The sequence below is a fragment of the Lepisma saccharinum genome, chromosome 2 (assembly GCF_977018435.1).
Source record: "Lepisma saccharinum chromosome 2, izLepSacc3.1, whole genome shotgun sequence".
In the NCBI taxonomy this organism is placed as follows: domain Eukaryota; kingdom Metazoa; phylum Arthropoda; class Insecta; order Zygentoma; family Lepismatidae; genus Lepisma; species Lepisma saccharinum.
In genome coordinates this window covers 33,996,226-34,020,085 of record NC_139230.1, presented here as the reverse complement: position 1 = coordinate 34,020,085, position 23,860 = coordinate 33,996,226, and the positions used below count along the sequence as shown (strand labels likewise).

Sequence of the window (23,860 nt, the reverse complement as noted above, 5' to 3'; positions counted from 1 at the left end):
AAAATTTCTAATTTTTGGCAGGTCCCCCTTTAGAGATATTTGACCTTGAAATTCACAAATTTTGGAAATTTTTGGATTTCGGAACTAAAAATCGGGCAGAAGGGCTTACAACCCCGGATTTCTTTCACCATGGCTGAAAAGCCTTCCACTCATAGTTCTTGCAAAAATAATTCCATCCTGTGGTTTCAAGCCCTTTTGATTTTACAGACCTTTAAAATTGGCAAAATTTCCCGTTACGATGGTTATATTGAAACCCATTAAAGTCCCAGTTACTTAATTCTTACCTTACATATATATACATTTTCTGAAAGGCCAGAATCTCTACTTTCAGGCAGTGAAAACTAGAACATTCCATCTGTAATAGAAATCACACAGCAACCTTCTTTCAAAACCCTTGTAAACACTCATTTTTGCTTCCCGCAGTGATGAAAAATGAGCAGAAATCCAAGATGGCGGAAGATTTTTTTTAAAAAAAATTATTTTTGAGCAGGTCACTAGCAAGACCACCTATGGTGAAAATATAAAAAATTAACAAAATGGTCAAGCAACCACCTCTGGGTGATTTGACATGGAACGACTCTAAGATGATGTAACCAGCATCACGCTCTGGCTACCTTTATCAGCCAGGGTAGTCCTCAGTTACCATTTATAGAGACTGAGTGAACCATAGAGCCGTTCACGCAGGAACATTGCCTGAAAAAATCCCACCTGAGTATATGGTGTGTGTGTATGTGTGTAGTTAATACCATTTATAAGAAATGTTTTTATTTTCAATTAATTATATTGCCGGGCCCGGAATTAATTTTTGTGCTTGATTGAGACAAACGATTAAGGGATCACAAATTAAACGTATTTATAGTGAAATGGATAGACTGTGTGCTAACACCAGTACATAAATCGCTATTAAAAAGTTCATTTTAAAATCTTAATTTCAACAAACTTGCTCAGAATTTCCTTTTTAGTTCCTTCCAAATCGAGCCAAGGGAAAAAAGAACTTAATTAGGAATCTAAAAGAAGACGTAAACCAAAGTCTCCCAGAACTTTCCAAGAGAAAGATATCCGGTAGCATGTTCGAAAGGAAGGAGGAGCAGGAGGAGGGGAGGGAGACACGTTAAAGAAAAATCCGTGGCTCTCCCGGTCCCAGCAACCCTTTCGGAGGACAGGCTAATGAGTAATTTAATGACAATACCGTTACCTGATTCTTCATTGAATCTTTTCTTTTCTTCCTTGGGTTAGAATCTCCCGCAGGAACAAATATGTCATTTCAAAGGTCTTCTTCATTATGCGAAGCAGGGAGAACCGGCAAAGGGGTGTAATTATTTCACTTTTGCAAACGGTTTGCAAATCAAATCTCCGACTCTAATTAGTGCATACTTCTTTTTTCCTTTTTGAAAAAACCATCGCTTTATAGTTCTGCAGAACGTAACAACGAATGAGTTGTTTTCTTTTCTCGAATACAATTAACGACGGCTCACTTTTCATTTTTGCGGGAAAGCATAAGGCAACGTATCGACCATAATTTGTCCAATTGAAGTGCCTATAAATGCATTACACTTTGTGCCGTTCGTCTTGCTGCACGCAACTTTATTTACAACTTTGAAACGTCACTTTCTAACAGCATTATAGCTGTCAGAGACATATGCGTTCTCTTAATTGGCAGAATTCGTTTCGATGACAAGAGCACGTCCACAATTTTCCAAGTAATTTGATCTCGTGCTTCGGGGAGGTAGAGAGAGAGAGAGAGAGAGATGAAAGGGTAGGGATTTCGAGGGTGGGTGTGCGGGAGGGGGAGGGAGACAGGGTGAAAGAGGCGAGAGATTTGGGATATCTCATTGAGCCCTAGCCGCAAATGCCTCATCAGACGGAGAGACGGTCCGTGTCCGAGATTCTCCTCGACCACCAATACTGGAAACCGGGTGGCCTCGTGTTCCCTCAGGTCTCCCGACTGCTAAGCCGCAACCAGCTAAATCACATGTATGGAAGAAGTCGGAACTGCTGGAACATTTTCATTCACCTTCCCCATCCCTTTACTGTTAAAACTTAGCATAGAAATATTTATAGAGTCAAGTGTTGTTAAATAAAACAAAATATAAAATTCAAAATACCAAAGATTAATTCCACTTAAGAAAATTAAAATAATATTAAAAACATGCCTAGATTGTCTAAAATATTTCTCTACTTAAAATATACTTTGCTCTTTGGCCTCCCCGATGGTGAAATGGTAACGTCGTCGCTATGTAATCAAGGGGTCCCGGACTCGATACCCGGTGGAGGCATATACTGGTTTGGATCCCACTCAAAACTGTAGGTCCAGTTCCGATTAACATATCCGTGAATAAAGTAAATAATATTCTCCTTAATACAAAAGGATCTCCATACAGTTATGTATAGTGGCAACTGCTGTTGTATTGTAATCAGGAGGGCATGGAGCTCGATTCTCGATAAGGGCACATTTTAGTGGTACGGATACATTTTAGACCCCGTAACGATTAACCTAAAAGCAAGCTTCAAAACTGAAGGTTAATACTATTGCATTTCAACTTGGAGTTTGTGGTTCCGAAATTGCACCCGTACATTAACAGATTTTAAAAAAATAAACAGTGTTTAAAAAAAATAAGTGCTGAAGAGAACCTAAAAAACAGTGGAGCAAGCGGATAAAGAAGACCGTAAAATCTTAATTTTATCAGCAAAATGAAATCAAGATTTCGACGATAGTTGCAGGATGGAAATTCACACATTCCTTGTAGAAAATGAGACGAAAATTTAACAGATTTAGGGATAATGTACAGTCACCGGCAATAATAATGGGACACCTTGATCCTGAAATATTCGCTTTCCTGCACGGCGTTATGTGTGTTGCCTAAATCTATGGCGGTGATAGAAGCTTCCATTGAAAATTTGCTATTAAAATCCACTTATCGCCGTAGAGTTAGGCAACACACATAACGCCTTGCAAGGAAGCAAGTATTTCAGGATCTATGTGCCCATTTTTATTGCCGGTGACTGAACAGGCGGCGCTTTCAAAATTTCTATTAACGTGCTCATTTTGGCGTTAATGGGGCGTTAGATCAGCCGCGATTTCAGTGTCCACGTAGATCTGCCGTCAAGAAGTTGACCCTCTGGCAATAAACCCTTGGGTTTCAGTTTTTCAGAGCACGTCTTTGTCCGTTAGGATTGCAAAGTTTTAAGAAAATTAAAGAAAGAAATTCTCGGAGAAATTTCAGTATCGGCTATTTTACTTTCTTTACTGAAGCCTCCTTCTCGCTTTAACGAGGTTTTACCACAGATACCTTCGCAGGTGGAAGGTTTTCTCGGAATCCATCGCTTCAGGGCAATGGTTCCGGTGAAGTTAGGCTTGACAGCTGTTGAAATTTAGCAGTGCCATCTCTTGTTCTGGTTGTTAGAATAAGTGGAAGCAAGATTGCGATTAATGCCTATCAGTGCCTCCTAGCGGATTATTACAAAACTTCTTGCGAATGGGGATTCTCAGCAGGAGGTCAGTGCACAAGTTTTCCTGCCTTAGATGAAAATCTGCTATATCTTTATCTGTGGTTTTACTAAGTCCGCATGTAGTGACTCAAATCCACAAAAAATATTCTGTTAGCCCATTCTACATGTAGTTCGCTAAACTGTTTGACTCTCTATGCACTCACGTGCCTAATTGGTTACAAAGTGTTGAGTTGTTTTCTTCGTTGATTTGGTGTCGCGTCTACTTGATTGAACACAATTTATCTGCACCAGCCTGACACCGGGATGCACCTGAACTACACCTAGTGTCAAAAAATGAAACGAATTCCAAATGACTATTATGAACGCTAAAACCTTATCAAACACTCAAATAAAGCGAGCGCATACAAATCAAAGGAATGCATATTATTATTTTTTTCATTCCATGCCACAGAAAATTTGAATAATGGATGTATTATAATGTAAATTCGTTATGTAATCAACTCATCTCCAATTTTGATGATCAAAATAAACTAGGAGGAAATTGGCACTCGATTACCAGAGTAAATTGTACCTACCATTTATAAAATTTTCTTGATTGTTGAGACCGTGCATGTTTTATTTGAATCAATAACATACATATAAATACATATTTTTTGTGGAAAAGTTATACTTATTAACTAACTCAGGTTCATAATAATAATAATAACAACAAAAACTTCCGCTTTGAAATCTGTAAGTATTCAACCGCGATTTAAAATAAAATACCAAAGCACAATTATGTAGCCCCTAAACCGGAAATGTGTGAAACCAACACTTTTTTTAAAGCCCGAAGCGGACTCCACGATTTTGAATCTAACGGGAATGTTCATCGAACCAAAATGGCAACAAATCGACACTTTCCCTTCACTTTATCCGCGAAGTAACAGTTTGATAAACCATGATTGTAACCTACCACTTAACTGACCTGACCGCAACGTAGCTGGTTAAAACGATTTCAACGCTTTAACTCCTTATACCGTGGGTAACGAATCTGCCCCAATTTCCACTTTCGTGCTAATTCTACTGAAATTTGGTGTAACCGATTGCCTGGCACAACACAGCGTTTTAAGCGTAAATGAAACTACAGTGGATTTTGAGAAATGCGAGCATTCTTAAAGATGGCATAAGAAAAGAAGAATTGCAATACTTTAATTGATTCATTTACTGTTTTTTCTTAAAACTTCAAAGAAGATTTTCAAAATAACTTTGACCACTGGCGAAGGAGCCTTTTTGATTTCAAGCGTACAAAGTTGAACCTCCTTACATATACATAATTGAAAGCTATGGGTTTCTTCTAAAATGGAATGGCCCATGTCTTATACATATTTATTTGATGTTTGTTATTCAGCGTCGTTTTGTTTCACTTTTTGCTAATCGCAACTATGAGGATGGGGGAATTAATGAATTTTCCTCACACCACCGTCGACTGCAACGTATATTTGACGCGTCATACTATGTAACACATCGATTCAGAATGTTTTAATGGTAACATAATCGATAATACCAAATATCTATGAGATTCTAACCCAAGGTCTATGATCTGTGTCTCATGCTAATCTAAGAACTCCTATAAGCTGTCCGCTGAAAGTTTGAAAACATTAAACATGATAAGAATTCAAGGTTTGTTTTGCAACGTTGTCTGTAAACAGTTACATAATTCGCTTCAAATTGACCACGTTTGAGGATGTGGCAGCTGCTGAAGTGCAGTTTGTTTTCCATTTCATTTGGAAAGTAAGCAACAGTTAATATTGTAAATAAGCAAAATGTTTACCAAAAAAATATTTTCTCACTTATTTTTCAACATAAAATTTGTTACGAAGATGAGAGTAAAAGATTAATGGTAATGATTTTTCGTGACAATTTCGTCCAATTTAAATTAAAATTAATATTTTTGACAACCAATGATACCGTACTTATGCAACTACAGGTAAAATCTGCTGAAGACTGAGTCTCTTGTGCTTTATTTTAGATAGGCTGGCATAGTCGAATCAAGAATAATCCAAAATAAACCAAAGTCAGCTAATTTTTACGTTTTCAATACCATTTTAACTTTCTGTTCCCAACTAGTACAATGTACAAGATTCTGATAAACATAAAGTAATTATTTCAAAGAGAAATATTTTCATTGTTAATTCATTTCTATAAGAATTTAACAGTGAAATAGTGACGTGATCTAACTCCGAATTAACAATGACTTACTTTCTCTGCTAGAAAGTCACGTAATTTATGGCACGACAATTATAATCTTTGTGAAAGAACAATTGACGTTTTCAACTTACAATTAATATAGAACAATTGTATGAAGAGAAGGTGGAGACCTCACTTTTTTTAAAACTCCTTTCTCTAGGAGAACTGGTTTCAATTTCACAATTTGTGCACGCATATGCTATTCATTCACCAAAACGTAAAGACGAACACACACATGCACACACAAACCATACATACAACCAAAAGAATCGACTTACAAAGCTATCAGAAAGAGTATGATTTATAAGACTCAAGAGTACAATTGCTCATATATATTACTAGTTACGTAAGATACACATCTAGGTGACAATGCTTCGGCATTACTAATATATCAAGCTAATAATAATATACTTTCTTCCACACCTATAAAATATCATTTCATTATAGAACGACTATTGCGTAAGAAAATCGAGACTGGAATGCCATGAATATCTGTAACAAAGGGAATGGTCATAATTTTCGGCAATACCGCAGTTTAGTACTAAGCGTTCATAGAAATATTGAGGTCCTAAAAGAGAACGCCTTGGCAGAATGTTTTTTTCTTGAATTGAATTCCATTCCAAGCAAAGACAGAAAAGAAATCGAATATATGTACATATGCACTTATTTATTGCACTTTCAATGTGCATGCGGCATACTTTCAAATGTTCGCGGTTAACGTTGGCATCTAAAGTTGTATTTGGCTGATGCTAAAACCATAATAATAAATATAAGAAAAACACCAATCCGGAAAAGCACCTGCAACAGGTAAAATTAGTAAAAGCATTGTGTATGCTTGTACACGAGTATTAATTACATTTCACACATACCGGTACATAAAATAAAATAACATACCTCTCATTAAGTGAACGTTTTCTCTACTTATTTCGTGCTTGGTGAATGGAATATTTGTAGGTATATCTTGTCAGTGTTATGACAGTATTCATGTGCATCAGCTATATAATGACTTAATTCGGACCTGAAAAATTTGAATCTCTATGGCCCAGTGCACGGGATACGTGTTGTTGCATTATGCAAAGGTTAATATCTTCCTTCAGTATACACTTCGTTTGACTCTGCATATCTTGCAGGCGTTTAGCAGCCAAACGTAAGCAGATGGCATGCAAGGATGCTGCATAAAGAGAATACAAGCTGCGTGAACGAGGCCATCCGTGCTTGAAACTCACTTCAATGAGAATTGTTCCGTGGTTGACCATTTTTTTTAAGTGTTCGTGTGAATCATGTGGTTGTTACGAGAAAATCACGTTTCTGAGAAAGGAAACCAACCGCTAATTATACTTTTTGAAAAGACGATAATCAACCACAAGGTTTGGTTTGAAACCAACAAACTGCTACCAATTGTAACATGAGTGTTTAGAATAATGGATTCGTATGCGAAAGACCATGAATTCAAGACAGAGAGCTGATAAGAATGACACTTTCTCATGCCTTTTTCAGCGATACATGGCACACACAGAAATAGTACGTTTAACAAAGGCCACATTCACATCTTGGAATTTCCTTTGTCATTCTCTTGTTCCAGAGTTGTTGCTAACAAATACACAGATATAACACAGATGGCAAGTTTCTGGAAAATCTGGCAAAGAAACCAAATTCCCCCGTAAAATGTCCAGCTCATTTTATTATTTTTTTAAAAAAATATATTGAAGTAAAATTAAACGCTTGCTACTTTCACTGCATTTCCAGTTCGAGTGACAAGGCCAGTGGAGGCCACCACATTTCTCTGCATAACGGCCAATGAAGGCCAACAACACAGATGAACACACCTGACCCTTCACGTAGGTGTTCGCTCATAGCATGAGGGCTGTGGCACGTAGATTGAGGGATGACCTGGACTGCTTCAGGCGAGCTCCTTGCGGGACTTGGGAATAAAAATCTATATTTCCATCTTTTCACTGGTGCTGCAAACTAAATGTCTGAACTAATAAAATTAGATAGGTACGCTGTAATTTAATGAACTGTCCTCATTCATTCATTGATGTTAAAATTATGTAGGCACATCAGCACTTTAGCATTTTGAACCGTCGCAAGATGATAAACCAATTAGCAAAAAGCAATCCATAATATTCCATTGCCAATGCAAGAATTAATAACAGACATAAAAGTGTCTCTCACCTCTTTCTGCAGAATCAAAAATGACAACCTGACATATATATATTTATATTTTTATCGTATAATGCATATCTAACCTATCCCCCCCCCATATACAATGATCTACTGAAGACTTATTACTAGACCTCGGATTTTAGGTTTTTAACCTTTTTTTCCTTTACAGGTATGTAAGAAATAATAAGTTATGTCAGCGTTTCAAGTTTTATAGTGCCTAAAAAAAACTATTTTGCTTGTTAGAACCTATTTTAGGTTTATGCACCTAAATCAAGCCATTTTTTAGGTTTCTATATATTTTTAAAGGTTTTACAGGATTTTTTATGTCGCACAGAGGCACTTGCTTTGTTTGATCACGAAATAATTCAATGACAAATGTTTTTCAAACGTACTCTCTGTCGATTTCCCTTCCTCCAAGCACATGGTGATTTTTCAAAGCTCAAATATCTGGTGCCACTGTTACCTGTACAGTCCAAAGTGGTCTGATCTGTGTGGTTTTGCTCACTTTCGCGTCACTTCGGTGCTTTATGAAATTCACACCTTGCAAACTAACATTTCAGCATTGAAGTTTGCACCACTGACTATGTTTTTGTTGAAAGATTGCTTTCAGCATATAAGATGATCCTCACAGACAAAATTGCGGAGTTTCACTGTGGATAACATGATTTTTTTTTTGGCCTAACTATACTGCGAAGAATGGTAAGTTCTGCCATCGCCGTAGGGTTAGGCAACACACATAACGTTATACAAGACAGTGCGTATTTCAGGATACAGGTGTCCATTTTCATTGCCGGTGACTATGCCTAATCAGTATTTTTCAGAAATTTTGAACTATTTTAACATTTTTTGAACCTACTTCAAGATTTTAGGACCTATTTTAGGATTTTTAGAACCTATTATAGGGGTTTTTGAACCTATTTTAGGATTTTTAGAGCCTATTTTAGGAACCTAAAAGCACACTTTTCAGAACCTAAAAATCCGAGGTCTACTTATTACTTATCTTTACTCCACAGTAAATACACTAATCTATTCAATGTATTATTTTATCATTGTATAATCTTTATATTATCTTTATTGTATTATCATGATCAATATGATTTTTTTCTTTCTTTCTTTGTATTCACTTATTGTATCTCTGACAAGGGTTGGTTGTTTGAACGGCCCATGAGGCCGAAACACGCCTGCTTAAATAAAGACCATTCTATTCTATTCTATTCTAATGGATCTATGCTAAAATGTAACACACTTGTGCAACCCTACCTACAGAAATCTAATAGATAAAAAAAAAAAGTAAATGAAGATTTTCATTTGAATCTCCCTCGTACTTATCTGTGATTCCACCAGAGCTCGATGCCTTTGGAAGCGCAGTGGCTCCGATCTCATTTTAAACTGTAGGTTCAGTACCGATTGGCCTTGCTATAAAGTGGACTTAAGTTTCATTTCGAAGAAATAAGATCAGCAGCTTTCCAAAAAATAAACTCCTAGCATTTGTTCTTATTCCGTATTCTCCAAAAAATAAACTCCTAGCATTTGTTCTTATCCCGTATTCCGCATTCCCGACTCCTTTGACCCTTTCCCCACAAACGGGCGATTTCTCCTTCATTAATTTTAAAAGTGAGGATCAGGGACGACTCTTTATTCCGTTACGCGCAATTACTCCCGGAACATCATAATTTTATGAACTGCAATCCATAACCTCCTATCTATCTTTTTAAATACTTTTGTCAAAGTAACATGCCTGGTCGAATACACTGAGGGGGGAAAATATTCGACGGCACGCAGAATTTATTCCTTATTTGGTCATTTTATGTCTTCTACTCGGGTAACAGCTACGATGAGGTTCGTGAAGGACGAAAACGGTCTCGAACCCAAAAATTCTAATAGCTAGAACACGGTGTCAGAGCACAACGTAAAATTCTAAATGGGAGACGAAAACGGTCAGCAATATATTGGGCTGTTTGTGGTCCATCAAAACCTTTTCTTCCAATGAATGAGGGCAAAAAAGCAAAGATACCACTTTTCGACAAATGTTAGAAATGATCACCCGTGGTGTTTCTCTGTTCATGTCTCAGATTCGAGTTTTCCATTTTAAGACAGAAAAATCAATGCACATAAATGATAAAATTAAAGTGGCTCGGTTAAAATTCAGATCAATTTATGTATTTCAATATGTTCTTTATTTATCATATTAGGTTGGAATTTTGATTTTAGCAAGATAAACTAAGTTGAATATAATAATATAATAATATAACCTTAATGGCGGTGCAAAGTGATCGAATATAATAAAAAAATCGAATATATCTAATTGATTGTATACACATTTTTTGAAAAATGCCTTGTGATAGTAATAGCCTGTATTTTCAATTACTCTATTACAATGATTCAATTTTAGTAATCGCATTTATGCAGTAGATTTTTATGAAATGTATAAAATGTTTACGTGTGTGTGTGTGTTCTCTCTTAATTCATGAGTAATAATGATTCTCAGACCCTTGGCTTAAATATGTGTATAAAGTTACCTTACATCAGTTTTTGCACCTTTAGATTAGTTGCGAAAATGAGAATGGATGATAAAATAGTTGAGGGAATAAACGCACATCAAACATGTCTTGATAAGGATCCGGATCTAAAATCAGAGGTTTCGTTGCACGTGGCATAAGTCAGGTTCCATTTTCGAGGAAGAATTGAGCAATTAACTCAATGATGCTCCTCTAAATCTTACTTGAACACAAAAAGGTAACCTGTACAGATTTGTAAGAAGCAAACCTTTGCATTCGTTAAAATGTGAGCCTTCCAACTGTAGCTTGATGGACAGAACTTGTTGAGGTTATATGAGGTCAAATTTGATTTAAAAAAAAAAAAAAAAAAAGAGATGGTCTTCCCTCCCACTCGTTCCTGTATGAGTAACTAAGGATAATTTTCCCGCAATCTTCCGATTACACAGGCACATGCATCTACCGCTCGAAGCAAGAACAAAATTAAGCTCCTCTGTTTCTGTGTATTGACACTGACGTATAACGGTTTTTCACTTACAGCTTTCACGCTTATAACCGATAGAACCTTAATTATAGTTTACGGCATGGCTTCGGGTGTAAAAAATCATAGCGACAAATCGATGGTGCTCGTACCTGTTGTGTTCTTCTTCCGGACAAACCCTCAAGAAAATTCGTCTCTAAGTGTTTCTCTATGTGAATTCATCATTTGATTATTTAACGTCATCTACCGTTAGGTTAATTTCGACGATGGAGATGCAAGAATGCATGAAGAGTTAAAAGAAAGAAAACAGGCTCAACACCTCGACATCAATCTTCCTCAAAATTGTATAAATGAACACAATACAGATTTGGCAACATCTAATTTGGACCCAGTTTATCCTAATCTAACTAACTGACCTGCAGACCAGACAAGAAGAAAAAATTGTCTGGAGAATCTACCAAGATGGAAAATTCAGATGAACACATGTAATATCATCAGTGATTTTAAATGAGGCAGTATAATGCAAATATCGTCTATGATTAGGTTAACAATCTAAATTTGAGGGCACCTAACAAGTTGAGACGATTGGTCAATTGACGAACCAATTACTAAAAATTACTTTTTCTGTGTGGAGTAAAGGAGATATTCGAAACAGTGAGTTGCCAATGAAAGTAAGTATATATGATAGTGACAGGAAAAAAGGAGTGGGGAGACAGACGGAGGTGGGAACATTTTCTGGTGAGGAAGCTACGTTTAACATACCACTAAATACTACAAAAAATGCATACTTTGGATAAAAAAGCATTCATTTATCTAGTTTATTTTTCCTGCAAGGGGGCAGAGGCGGACGAGTCCCCCGCCCCCTCCTCTCTGGGGCTGTATGTGGTATGTATTAAATGTTAAAAAAAGGAGCAAATGAAATTGTGTATATGTACGTAGATGGAGAACTAACTATTGATAAGCTAAAGAAAAAACATATTGCCTATTTTACGAAGTTTTCCCGCGTGTATTTTAATTGGAGGTGGCCCAAAATATTATAAAATATAAAAAAAAAACGCATCTGATATTCCATATTTCATGTTATTCAGGTCTTACTGGATAATTTTCGCACTTAGAAATCCGGGAGCTCCACATACTCTATTTCCCAGATGCCTAAATATACAATTATAGAACCAAATGGAACAGGAAGAGACGTTCACAGTTCATAATGATGTTGAGCTACACTATAAATTTAGATAAAAAATCAACAATGTTGTCCAATTCCTAACATGTACATTATAAACACAGCAATAAAATAATTTATTCCCGGCAAGTATCAGCGAGTGAGAAATTATTTTTTTTGTTAATCGCCATTAAAAGACGACATTGCCAGTTTGGGAAATTATTCTGTGATGACAGGAATATGTAAAATTTGGATTCGAGTGCTTCAAAAAGCAGCAACAATAAATTGAACAATTCGCTCAAAAGCTATGGTGGGCCAATGAAATATATCCACTCTAGAATGATACTGGTTTCAAAAATAATATTATTGTAATACATAAATAGCTTTCATTTGATATGTATATAATACATATTAAGGAATCAGGATTATAGGTCCTGTATTTAAAAAATACATTATAATCTTTCCTTGGTAAACAGTGATATAATGTAACACCGACGAAACAAAAGGAAGTGGCTACCTTCTTTTGGGTTACCTGGTACCTGAAAGCCCATTGTATTTCGTTTTTAAAATACGCAGAAATAAATCATGCGCTACCACTGTGTAAACACTGACATAGTAAAACCGACAAATTGCACTGTTCAAATTTATACATTCAGGTATTATTTGACTTGTAACGCCTCATAAAATATGCCGCCTTCAGTAACAAAATGATTGCGAAATTACGAAAAATCTTTGTCGTGTGGGGAACTATGTAGAATTCATTCACAGTTTTCTTTATTACAACTGTTCGAAATAAATCTGGTGTAAGGAACAGAACAATTATTAATGGTCATTTTGAAATATTTCACTTATAGTTTTATTATTTGTTTCATGGAGTGCTGGATTGTTTTCATGCAATATTTTCATGTTCGAAATTAAATTTTAATGTTCATTATACCAGGACATGTGCGTAATTGCAAACATTTCCAGGGTATTTTTTAACCTTTGGTTATTAGCTAATGTTGGAACACTTAGAAAGATGTATTTTCACACAAAAATTATGTGCTAATTGTCAGGGTGTATTTTGTGTGTGCTTGAGAAACTTCTAAAAATATGGTTTTAGAAAATGCACTGCCATTGAAGCCCTTGGAAGAGGAAAGAGCAATACAGACGAACTCTAATCTGGCGGTCGAAAAGCTTTGCGGTACTTGTTAAATCTTACCGTGTATGTAGAAGGTGCCGCATTCTTGAACTCTCCACATGAAATTTATAGTGGATGAAAGCGGTAAATGGATGTTTTCTCAGGATTCCCTACTCTCCTCTCTCATCATCGTTCCATTATTCATCCACATCAACATTCATTTTCCAGTTTTCACCGTCAGAATCGGCAACGAAGCGTATGAGCAGTGAGTGAAATGAAGTCACACTCACTACTGAGCAGAAAACAAAAGCTCTTGCGCGAAAAACTGCTACAGCTGCAGAAAGAGTTTACTAACTTGTAGAGTAGCAGAAGACCATTAAATATTGAGGCACTTATGAAGTTCACGTCTCGAGATTCCCCAAAGAAACATGAAGACACAACGGCTCAAATTATTTTAGAAAGGGGACAGATATAGCTACACTTCTCTCGTACCTAACAAGCAAGAATGTAGTAATCATACGGACAAAGCAAAATTATCTCTTCTTCCTTTCCCTCATATCGACGAGATAAAATATGGTGATGCTGATGACATGTGGGAAAGACCCTCTCCAGAGTTCGAGTCTAGGTTATACCGACTTAATATCATTTCTCTATTTCCATTTCTGTTATTTTACGTCACTTTCCTGCTTCTTGAATGATGAACGAATGAAGTATATGGTGGGATACATCCATATCTTAACTGAGGTTCGAACCTCGTACCTCTAGCTTCGTAGGGCGTTACGCTGATCGCTCCGTCACAAAGATCTGGAGTTTATATCATGACTGAAATCTAAAATGAAATCTAATTAAATTTAGCACCAGCTTCAATGGCGGAGTGGTGAGCGTAAGGCGCTGCGAAGTCAAAGGTCTCAAGTTCGAACCCTGGTCAATCATGGATTCATCATTATCTTTGTGCCATCACCATGTTATCAGTTCATTTATCCTCAGCGTCGCGGTAACAAAAACAAGTAAAATCTTCCGAATTCTCCAAAACATTCCAGTATATCCTACATAGTATCCTGCCCAAGATTAAAAGAAAGGAATTTAACTTTATGCAACGGATTGTTGAATTTGAATTTACAGACTGCTCCTTCCTTCAACACACACGAACACATGCACCATCTCGAATAGTCTCACCTCACCAAAGAGAATGACCATGGGGTTAATCCAGTAAAGTAGTTCGCTCGCGAAATAGTATTCACTTCCAAATAACAATAACAATAACCATACATTATTCTACATAAGGCTATTCAGTAGCAACGCCAGAAAGAATTAGAAAGGGAACAAGCCAGAATGACACATGAGGACACCTAAAAATTCTACGAAGTTCGAAAGTTAGTCTAGAATATTGTATATGGTAATCATGGCCATACAATTTATTAATAATCAAAATATTTTTAAAAAAAGTCAAGGGCCACGACGTCCAGCTAATTTTAAAGGGGGGCAGTGATCCACTCTGCCCCCCAAATGGTCACATTGTAAATACATTACTTTAAACTACAACTTCTCCACTTTTATATTGTTATATTGTTCCATATTATATTCTTAATTTCAGATGAAGTAACGATTGGATTAACTGATTTAGCTCTGGATGAAGTAAGGAGGATAGAGTATATTTAACAAATAAAAATAATTTCTGGCGAGGGTTATAAAAACATTTTTTTAAAAAAGATACAAGCAATCTGATTAAAATGTGTAATAACTATTTCATTATGGTGCGCTGTTTATCTCTACTGTTATCATTTTACAGCTATTTGTCTTAAATATAATATACTAAATACAAGAAGAATCTCTTGAAAGCAGAAAATAAATGAGTTATTCGAAATTACATTAAATGAAATTTCCTGGTGTGTTATCATTTCAGAGAACATTATCTGGATATTTCGAGTCAGGGGTTTATCTTTGGGGGGGGTGTAAATTCGTGTTTGAGGGTGTAAGGGTATGTACGTAAGAGAGTGAAAATGCCCATAAGTTGGGCCTTTGTGAAAAATTTTAGGGGGTGTTGAAGAAATTTTGGAGGAGGTGTGGATAATTCACTGTTGTGAGTTACAATTTCCAATAATCTCTTCCAAAGATTTCGTACTTTTTCGTATATTACATATATTTTTAATACAATTGATGGAAAATAAGTGATAATAACGTATGTAATAAACAACTTGCCTTGCATACGATTTTCCGATTCAAGTTCATCCTCCTATTATGTCAGAATGTGTGTTATGTTTCTAACACACATTTAAATCTACACACTGAATTCTTCTAACTTGTCCTTCCATTTCTGGAGCGTGGCGCCACCTGGCAACACAACTGTGAGCTACTTTTGTGCCTCCACAAATCTGCGGTCTTTAGTGGTCTCTATCTGTCTACAAAAGTGACCCCTAAAGGGAGAAACTGGAAAAAGTGCAAAAGTTGCATGTAAATTTTATAGCTAGCATTAAAAAGTGTAAGATAGAGAAAAGAGATGTTACCCTATGTCATGCTTGACTCATCTGCAAAATGCGTTTAGCGTAGTACATTCTCGCAGTTCTAGTAGAGAATGGTAATTCAAATGTTGTGTGGTTCCTCGTAAAACAAGGGATGACATAAAGTCATCAAAATTCACATTATCTACGCTTCTTTCTCAAACTGCGGCGCTTTAAATTGCGTTGTTTACAACGAACGATGAAACCAATAAAACTCACGTCATAAAAGTTGGGGGCTGAAAAGCAGAAAGAGAGAAAAATTCTTGAACAAACTTTTTTTCTTCCTTAGAACAGTAAGTCCATTATTTGATTCAATGCAAATGCATGTTCACGATTCTTGGTTATGCAAGTGAGCATTGCATTTACAATGTGGGCTTACACAGTATATCGGCTGAAGACAAAACTTTAAACAGAGTGAAAACCCAAAACAATGGATAGAAATTGATATAAAAACATATTTATAACATGCAATTGTGTAGTGATAATGAAACGAATGCACACAAAAGAAAAAATAGGTTTGATAGTGGAACCGACTATCGAAAAATACATGTAAATACAGGGAGGCAAAATTTCATTATGCACCAGAAATTAACATATTAAAGTAGGGAAATATGGCAACTTAAGAGAATGAGGATATACTCTACATAATTAAGTCCCTTGAATATTCAATACCATGCAATTGTTTTCTTTCTTAACTGCCGGATCAATTTTATTACTTTATAATGAATGCAAAGGATCCATTAAACTTGCTTATGGGTACTTACAAACAACAACATCATAATTTATACTGCTCCATATTTATTCACTTAAGCTTGGTTTTGAATCTTTGTTTTAAGTTCACTTCATGCACAGGGAGGCTAATCGGGACTGGACCTACAGTTAAAAGTGGGATCTAAACCATCGGGTATCGACCACGGGACCCTTCGATTACAAGACGACAATATTAGCCAATACACTATCTCAAAGTCCCGATTCGTTTATACGTCACATACATTTTTGGAATATTGGTAAATCTTGTGAATACTGCATAAAGTCATCTAATTTTTTTGAAATTACTTTTATTCGCCAAAATTGTGTACCTTAAAACGTCCCGACTAAAACACTACGCTCGAATACCGCAAATGAAAGCAAGCACCACTGAATTGAATACAGTACAGATTTCACTTTGAGATCAGTTTTGAGTTCAAAATTTCATGACTCAAATTGTTAGGTATGAATGGAAGACACACAATCAAGGAAGCTATCTATCTATGTCGGAATGAAATTATTGTTCAAAAATGAAGGTGGGTGAATCTTCAAGTGACCTTAAGATTTAAACGAAAGTTCTGAGGGGGGTGATTAAGGAAGTGGAGATATGTTTCGCTGTAGAGGCGAGGGAAAACGATAATGAGTTTCAACGGGAGTCGAAAAATGTCAAGGAAGCGAAGAAGTATTTTACGTTCTTCTTTTCTTGTTACCAAAACCTGATGTGGTAGTTGTGCCGATCGTGAGAGCAATGTTGTAAGAAGTGAAAGTTCTGTATAATGATGAGCTCACTGAAGAGAAAGTGATGAACAGCGAAGCTTACCGTAATCTCAGCTGACAGGCGACCTCGAAGAGCAGTCACATCGTGGCATGTACAGAACGAATGCGTCAGGTGCTTGCTTCCCTTCGTGGAAAGAACTACAGACAGCATTGTACTGTATCTTCCTGATGCATGCTCGAAATGAAAACAAAGCACCCTTTGACATTAAGTTTTACAGAGAAAGAAGTCATTTAGAATCAGTTGTTCCTTCTCCTCTCCCTCTTTACAACACGTGCAGCATTTGTAAGCAATATATCACGAAAACTCTTAGAATAACGAAAGTATTGTTATGGATTTGCTTTATTTTACTTCGCTTTTTGTGTCACTTTTGGCTAATTTGCGAAGATGGGGATGAGTGATGATGTGATGAAATTGATGAATGGACACTCACAAACATCCATGCCCAGGCCGGGATTCGAACCCGGGACCCCTGGCGTCGTAGCTCGATGTGCTAACCACTCCGCCACGTGGGCCGGCGATCACGAAAGTATGTTAGCTACTTTGCTTATTACACACATCACAATCATATTCATACTAATTTCATAGTATACACACATTTTATTAGCATGCCACCAACACATACATACATGCAATAATCAAAATAATGCAAAAAATTGGAATAAAAAAGGTTCTGGATTGACGTGAGACAAAGTCACAAAAATGCAACGCTATTTTACAAAGAGGTGCTATTTACTGAACTTCTTGTAATGTTATCATTACGGATTTCGCCTCCCAATTGCGTAGCTGTAACGCCTTCGTCTTACAATCAAGGGGCCGACCCACGTGCGCTACGACACCAAGGGCCCCCGGTTCGAATCCCGGTCTTGGCATGGGTGTTCTTTGTCAGTGTTCCTTCATCAATTTCATCATATCATCATTTTCGAGATTAGCCAAAACTGGCAGAAAAGCGAAGTAAAACAAACCAAATCAATCAATCAATCAAATCAATTATAATCATGGGGTATCGGGTTTGGTACCCGATCGAGGCACGTAGTGGTTCGGGTATCACTTTAAACGGAAGATCAAGTCTCGAATAGCCTATCTGTGCATAAAGTGAACTTGAAACAAAAACTCCAACTTAATTCTATAAGTATTGAATACAATAAGAAACGTGAATAATATCGATCTAAATTTCCTGTACTTTCATAATTGCTAATATTGTTCAATGATTTTAGCAAAATATCAAAATAACTGAACTCTCGTTTCATAATAGTTTTTACGTTCGGGTTTTGGCGCCAACGCAAACACTTTCCAAATTGTGTTTTCTCGGTCTATTGATTCAGCCTGGATGTTTCTTTCCAAAGCGTCAAATGTGAAAAAAAACAACAAAAAAAACAGCAAATGCAAATAGTACATAATTGTAAGATAATGTTCCAGCAATAATTTTCAATTTGAGATATGCATTCAAATATACTTTAAATTGGCGGATTTCCTTAAATGTAAACCTTTAATTTCTTTATGGCAACTTGAACAAAAAAATTAAATTCTCAACAAAGCTACCGGGAAAATGCAGTAACTTCAGTGATGTACTTCCGTAAAAGCAAAATGAAGATAGCCTGTGGATTTTGTTTAAAACACGTGTCACAAATATAACGTGTAATAAGTAAGTCGTCTTACTATAACTGATCTACCCGAGAAATTCTGAAATGATATTTTAAACGAATTTCTGGTATTTCCAACATTACTTATATAAATGACAAGCTACAGAAATTTGGCATAAATTAATAACAAGTTTACGATTTCAGTTATATATTTCTTTTGGCTTGATTTACTTTGCTATATTTTTTCTGAATATAGTATGAAACAATCTGTTAATATTAATTATAACAATACCACTGCAGTTTCAAGGGGGTCGCTTTTATTGGCCAAAATATTAAAGTTATTAACCGATTACCGGAATAAGAAATAACGTAAACATCGCGTTAGTATAATTGACGTTCCGTACGTAAGAGTATAGTACACAAACACAATGATTGGACGTAAAATTAAACTACACACTTCATTAACAAAATGATACTTACACTTGGATGGCAAGCGCGATGCTTACCGGAGGCACAGCTCATCGTAAATAGTTATGAGCGCACAGATAGGATGATAACACATCCAGTCTGATATATATCCAACCACTTTTTTTTTTTAGACTTGTTCAGAATGACACAAGTTATAACTTCCGGCGAAGAACTTTTAAGTAACAGAAGGAGACGCACTCGTTCCTCGATACTAGATTATCACCGGACACACTGACGTGAAATTGTTGTGTCTACAAAGACATACAAAACAACTGCTAGTCGAAAATGATGCTTTGATGCTCGAACACTTCTAACACCGATGAGATCACACCGTCGGCCTCGTGGCAGCAGACGGCACAGTGGCTTCGACAAACCAAACTACCAATCGCTGCGCGCGTGTTTGGTCGGACGAAACCATTTCGGAATCAAGGGATGCGTGGCATTTACCTGGGTGCACAGCGCTGAAGGAACGGCTCGAAGCCGAGCGTTCTCTCGGTGTGTGGTGGAATGCGAGGGAGTGCTCTCTGTGGAAAAAACAATTTTACAGCTGCCATCTGGGAGTCATATTCGAACTTCAGACAGCTGTTCACACACTAATTCAATAGAGCCTTTAAGAATTCCTTAAAACGTGATAACTTTAGTCTTGTGTAAGAATAGGCAAGGAGAGTAACATGTCCCCAACCGGTAAATTTTGAAAGCTTGTTACGTTGAGGGGGAGATTCTATTAATGGCTCACAACCATGCAGAAAGCGAATACCATCTCACTAACATGTTTGTTATAATGCAATCCATGGCTAGTTTTCACAAAACCTCGGTTATTATCTTTTCACTACTCTTGAACACTTCACGGGAAGACTGGAATAGTATCCTTAGTGAAGATCACGGACCAGGGTGCGAAATCCCCCACCAACAATCTTGCCCCCCACCAAAAATTCCCGGTGGGGGAGAGTTTTTGTTATAACAAACAAAAGATAAGGAATTACTTTTAATTTCCAATATACTTTACTAAGAAACGCACACAAATTACTGTGGTTGTGAGTATTGAATGCATTCTCTCTCAAGAGATCATTAACAAATCTACATCAATACGCACAATAAAAGTAAAATCACAATGCAAGAAAATAATAACTATGAAATCTAATTAATTTATATTTACATAAAGCAAAAACAATACAAAAACTTACACATAATAAAACCACTTCAACTATTTCATAATTTATTAACATCTTTAACCAGTTACTAAAGGAATTAGTTAGCTGCTTTGCAATATCTGATATGTATAAAAGTAACAAATTAATTTCCTTTATGTAATTAATAATAATATATTTTTAATTGAATGATTTTTTTTTACTTTTAATAATATACATATGTGGGGGAGGGGGTTTGTAGATTAAGAACTTTCTCCCCTCCCACCACTTTTCACCTGTCACGGACTTCCTCTTCTCTTTCCTTGATGAACAATTTCTCATCAGAATGTATGGCATTAACTAAAGATAAAAATGCGAGAATACACTCATCTATATTATCAAAGGAGACCAAGTTATTTGGTTTCATATTTATTTATTTTGGAAGTGATCATGTACACGACAATTCGTCAAGAATTTAGTTTCTTGAAATTTGCAATCGTTTGCTAAACACTCTCTGACTTAGGTTTGATTGATTGATTGATTTGTTTCATTTTACTACACTTTTGGTGCCACCTTTAGCTAATTTGCGAAGATGAGGATGAGTGACGATATGATGAAATTGATGAATGGACACTCACAAACATCCATGACCAGGCCGCGATTTGAACCCGGGATCCGTGGCGGAGTGGGCCCGCTATCTAACTTAGGATGTGCTAACAAAATAAGTATTGTTTAATGCTTGAATATTTTTTTCTATGAAGGAAAAAGCTGAGATCCTTCAGCTCAGTTATTACCAATCCATATTTTCAATCCAGCAGTTGCAAGAGATTGATTGATTGAGTTGGTGTTTCAAGTCCACTTTATGCACAGTAAGGCCACTGTGCCTCCACCGGGTGTCGAACCTGGGACCCCTTGATTACCCCACACAGCACACAAATGTCCAAAATACATACATTGAATATCCCTTGGATGTTAGTGTCAGAAGTTCTGGATATCCAATAGATACCCAGGAATATCCAATACACATCCATTGGATGTCTCGTGGATATCTATTTTTCCGCATACGTGATATCCAGATAACGACTTTTCTACAGATGTTAGAAATGATCACCCGTGGTGTTTCTCTGTTCATGTCCCCCCATTCTCTCTCTCTCTCTCTCTCTCTCTCTCTCTCTCTCTCACACACACACACACACACACACACACAAACACATGCACCACACATGGACGTACAGAAGCACACATACACTACTTACGGACGCATATAAACACATACACAACACGAACAGACGCACAAAACACACACTCGCATATCCGAAAAATGTATTTTATTCACATGCACGGGCGATCCTCCGAATATCCAGGCCTGGAGTTTCTATGGACGTAAAATGGATATCGCTAATATACATGGATCTTATATCCTTTGAATATACCTTGAGAGATTTGTGACACTATAAGCGAGTATTGAATCGATTTTAGTCTCCATTGTGTCGTAGCTTTTTCTGAGTCTAAGTTAAAAAAGTTTCAATGCCTAATAATAGTAAATAAGTTTATAAACCCTAATGGCAGAGTGCAATTATTGTTATAATTACACGATAAAGTATGAAAAATTATCTATGTTAATTTTCTAATATCCTGTTTGTTTATATCCATTATAGATATCCAGTCTTGGACAAGATTTTGTTCTGTATTGGATATCCAGAATGGGATGAGTTTTAGATATCCAGTTTTTGACAAGATTTGGATCTGTATTGGATATCCAGAATAGGATGAGTTTTAGATATCCAGCTCTGGATATCCAATGGACGTCCAATGGATATCCAGAATTAGATATTCCTAACTAGATATCTAATGGATGTCCAATCTATATCCATAATATCCATGGATCTGATCTGGGCATTGTGGATATCCAATTGATAACCCTTGGAGATTTGTGCTGTATTGGACAAGGCGACGACGCTACTACTACTGCGCCATCGGGGAAACCCCGCGGTTGCAAAAGAGCACCAAACTTACATATATCATAGGCCTAGAATCTTTAATATTGATTGCAGCACATCATCATTCATCTTCGCGATTAGCCAAAAGTGGCATAATAGCGAAGTACAATAAACCAATCAATCAATAAAAAATGTTGATATAATTCAGTTTTTGATTAAATCGAAAATTCATTTTGCTTTGGAGAAATGAACATATTCTAAAGAGATTTTGGAAATCTACATTTATCCTAGTCTCTCTCTGGTTTACGCGTATTTTGAATAAGGTAACGTGTCTTTATTTTATATCCGTAATATCCATGTAATAAATTTTAATTTATTCCAAATTGATGTATTTGGGAAAGTAAAGTGGCCAAAATTAACGATAACAAATTCATTATAGCTACATTTTAGCCGGCCCCCGTGGCGGAGTGGTTAGCACATCACGTTACGACGACAGGGGTCCCGGGTTCGAATCTCGGCCTGGGCATGGATGTTTGTGAGTGTCCATTCATCAATTTCATCATAATTATCATCACTCATCCCCATCTTTGCAAATTAGCCAAAAGTGGCACAAAAAGCGAAGTAAAATAAAGCAAATCAAATATGGATGTTAAGGTTTGAAGTTAAAAGCACATGCAATTCGTCCAGAGACTATATTGGTTTAAATTCTTGTTCACATAACAAGGAGAAGATTTTGTTATGTACGACAATGTTATTTGATAGAAAGTATATTACAATGAATGCCCGTGAAGCATTAAGTATAGAATTGGAAGAACGTAACACACACATAGGGCAGAAAGAGGTACTAATGTTTACATGAACCAAGAGAAAAGTTCTCACACGAAATTAAACGTTCTATTTCATCTCTTTATAAAGCGTGAATCGTTAATTACTCTACAAGTTTAGTCTATAATTTCCAATTAGTTTAGGCAAGAAGATTCTGCAGGTAACACGTAATATGCGCAAAGTAAGGGATCAATTGTCGTGACCATCACATGAAATTAAAGGTTTCAAAACTGATAACTAGTTCAACGTCACGTTAGAATGTCGATGCAACTTTAATATTTTTTACATGAATTATGTGAAATTTTCTTTTGTGCTTCCCTCTCCCGCTGATAAAACATAAAACCTCATATTTGTTAGAAACACATGCCATGACAAGGGATTATTAGTATCTACTCTTGTAATTTAATAAACATACTTGACAGTGAATCCTGTGATGAAACACCAAGGACAAAGGAGAGAAGGGCAAAATCTCACCATCGAGTCCTGGTTTCGGCATGGATGTTTCTTTATGAGTTTGCATTCATCAACTGCATCTAATCACCATTCACTCTCATCGTCGCAATTAACTTCAAGAGGCAGTAAATAAGAAGAAAATGAAAAAACTGAGATAGAGAAACCTGAATAGGGAAATGATCTAACATGCACTTATTTTGAAAAAAAATTTCAAATTCCTATTTTGGCGAGGAAAACATCAGCAACTACATAAAGGCAATGTGAGAGGAGGAAGGTACGATTTATAAAGACGCTATACATAATAACAAGACGCCCCCTCTCCTTCAGTACAGTAAGAGCGTTCA

General features: G+C 36.4%; 1 protein-coding gene across 9 annotated transcripts in view; it reads right to left on the bottom strand.

Moving 5' to 3' along the window:
• The window catches only part of LOC145983989 (latrophilin Cirl-like), a 310,072-nt gene extending 290,555 nt beyond the window's left edge, over nt 1-19,517 (bottom strand). For all 9 annotated transcript variants that reach the window (XM_083117242.1, XM_083117246.1, XM_083117241.1 and 6 more), the window contains exon 1: nt 19,184-19,517. The gene's annotated coding sequence lies outside the window, so the exon portion shown is untranslated. The remainder of the gene's footprint in view (nt 1-19,183) is intronic.
• Nucleotides 19,518-23,860: the final 4,343 nt, after the last annotated feature.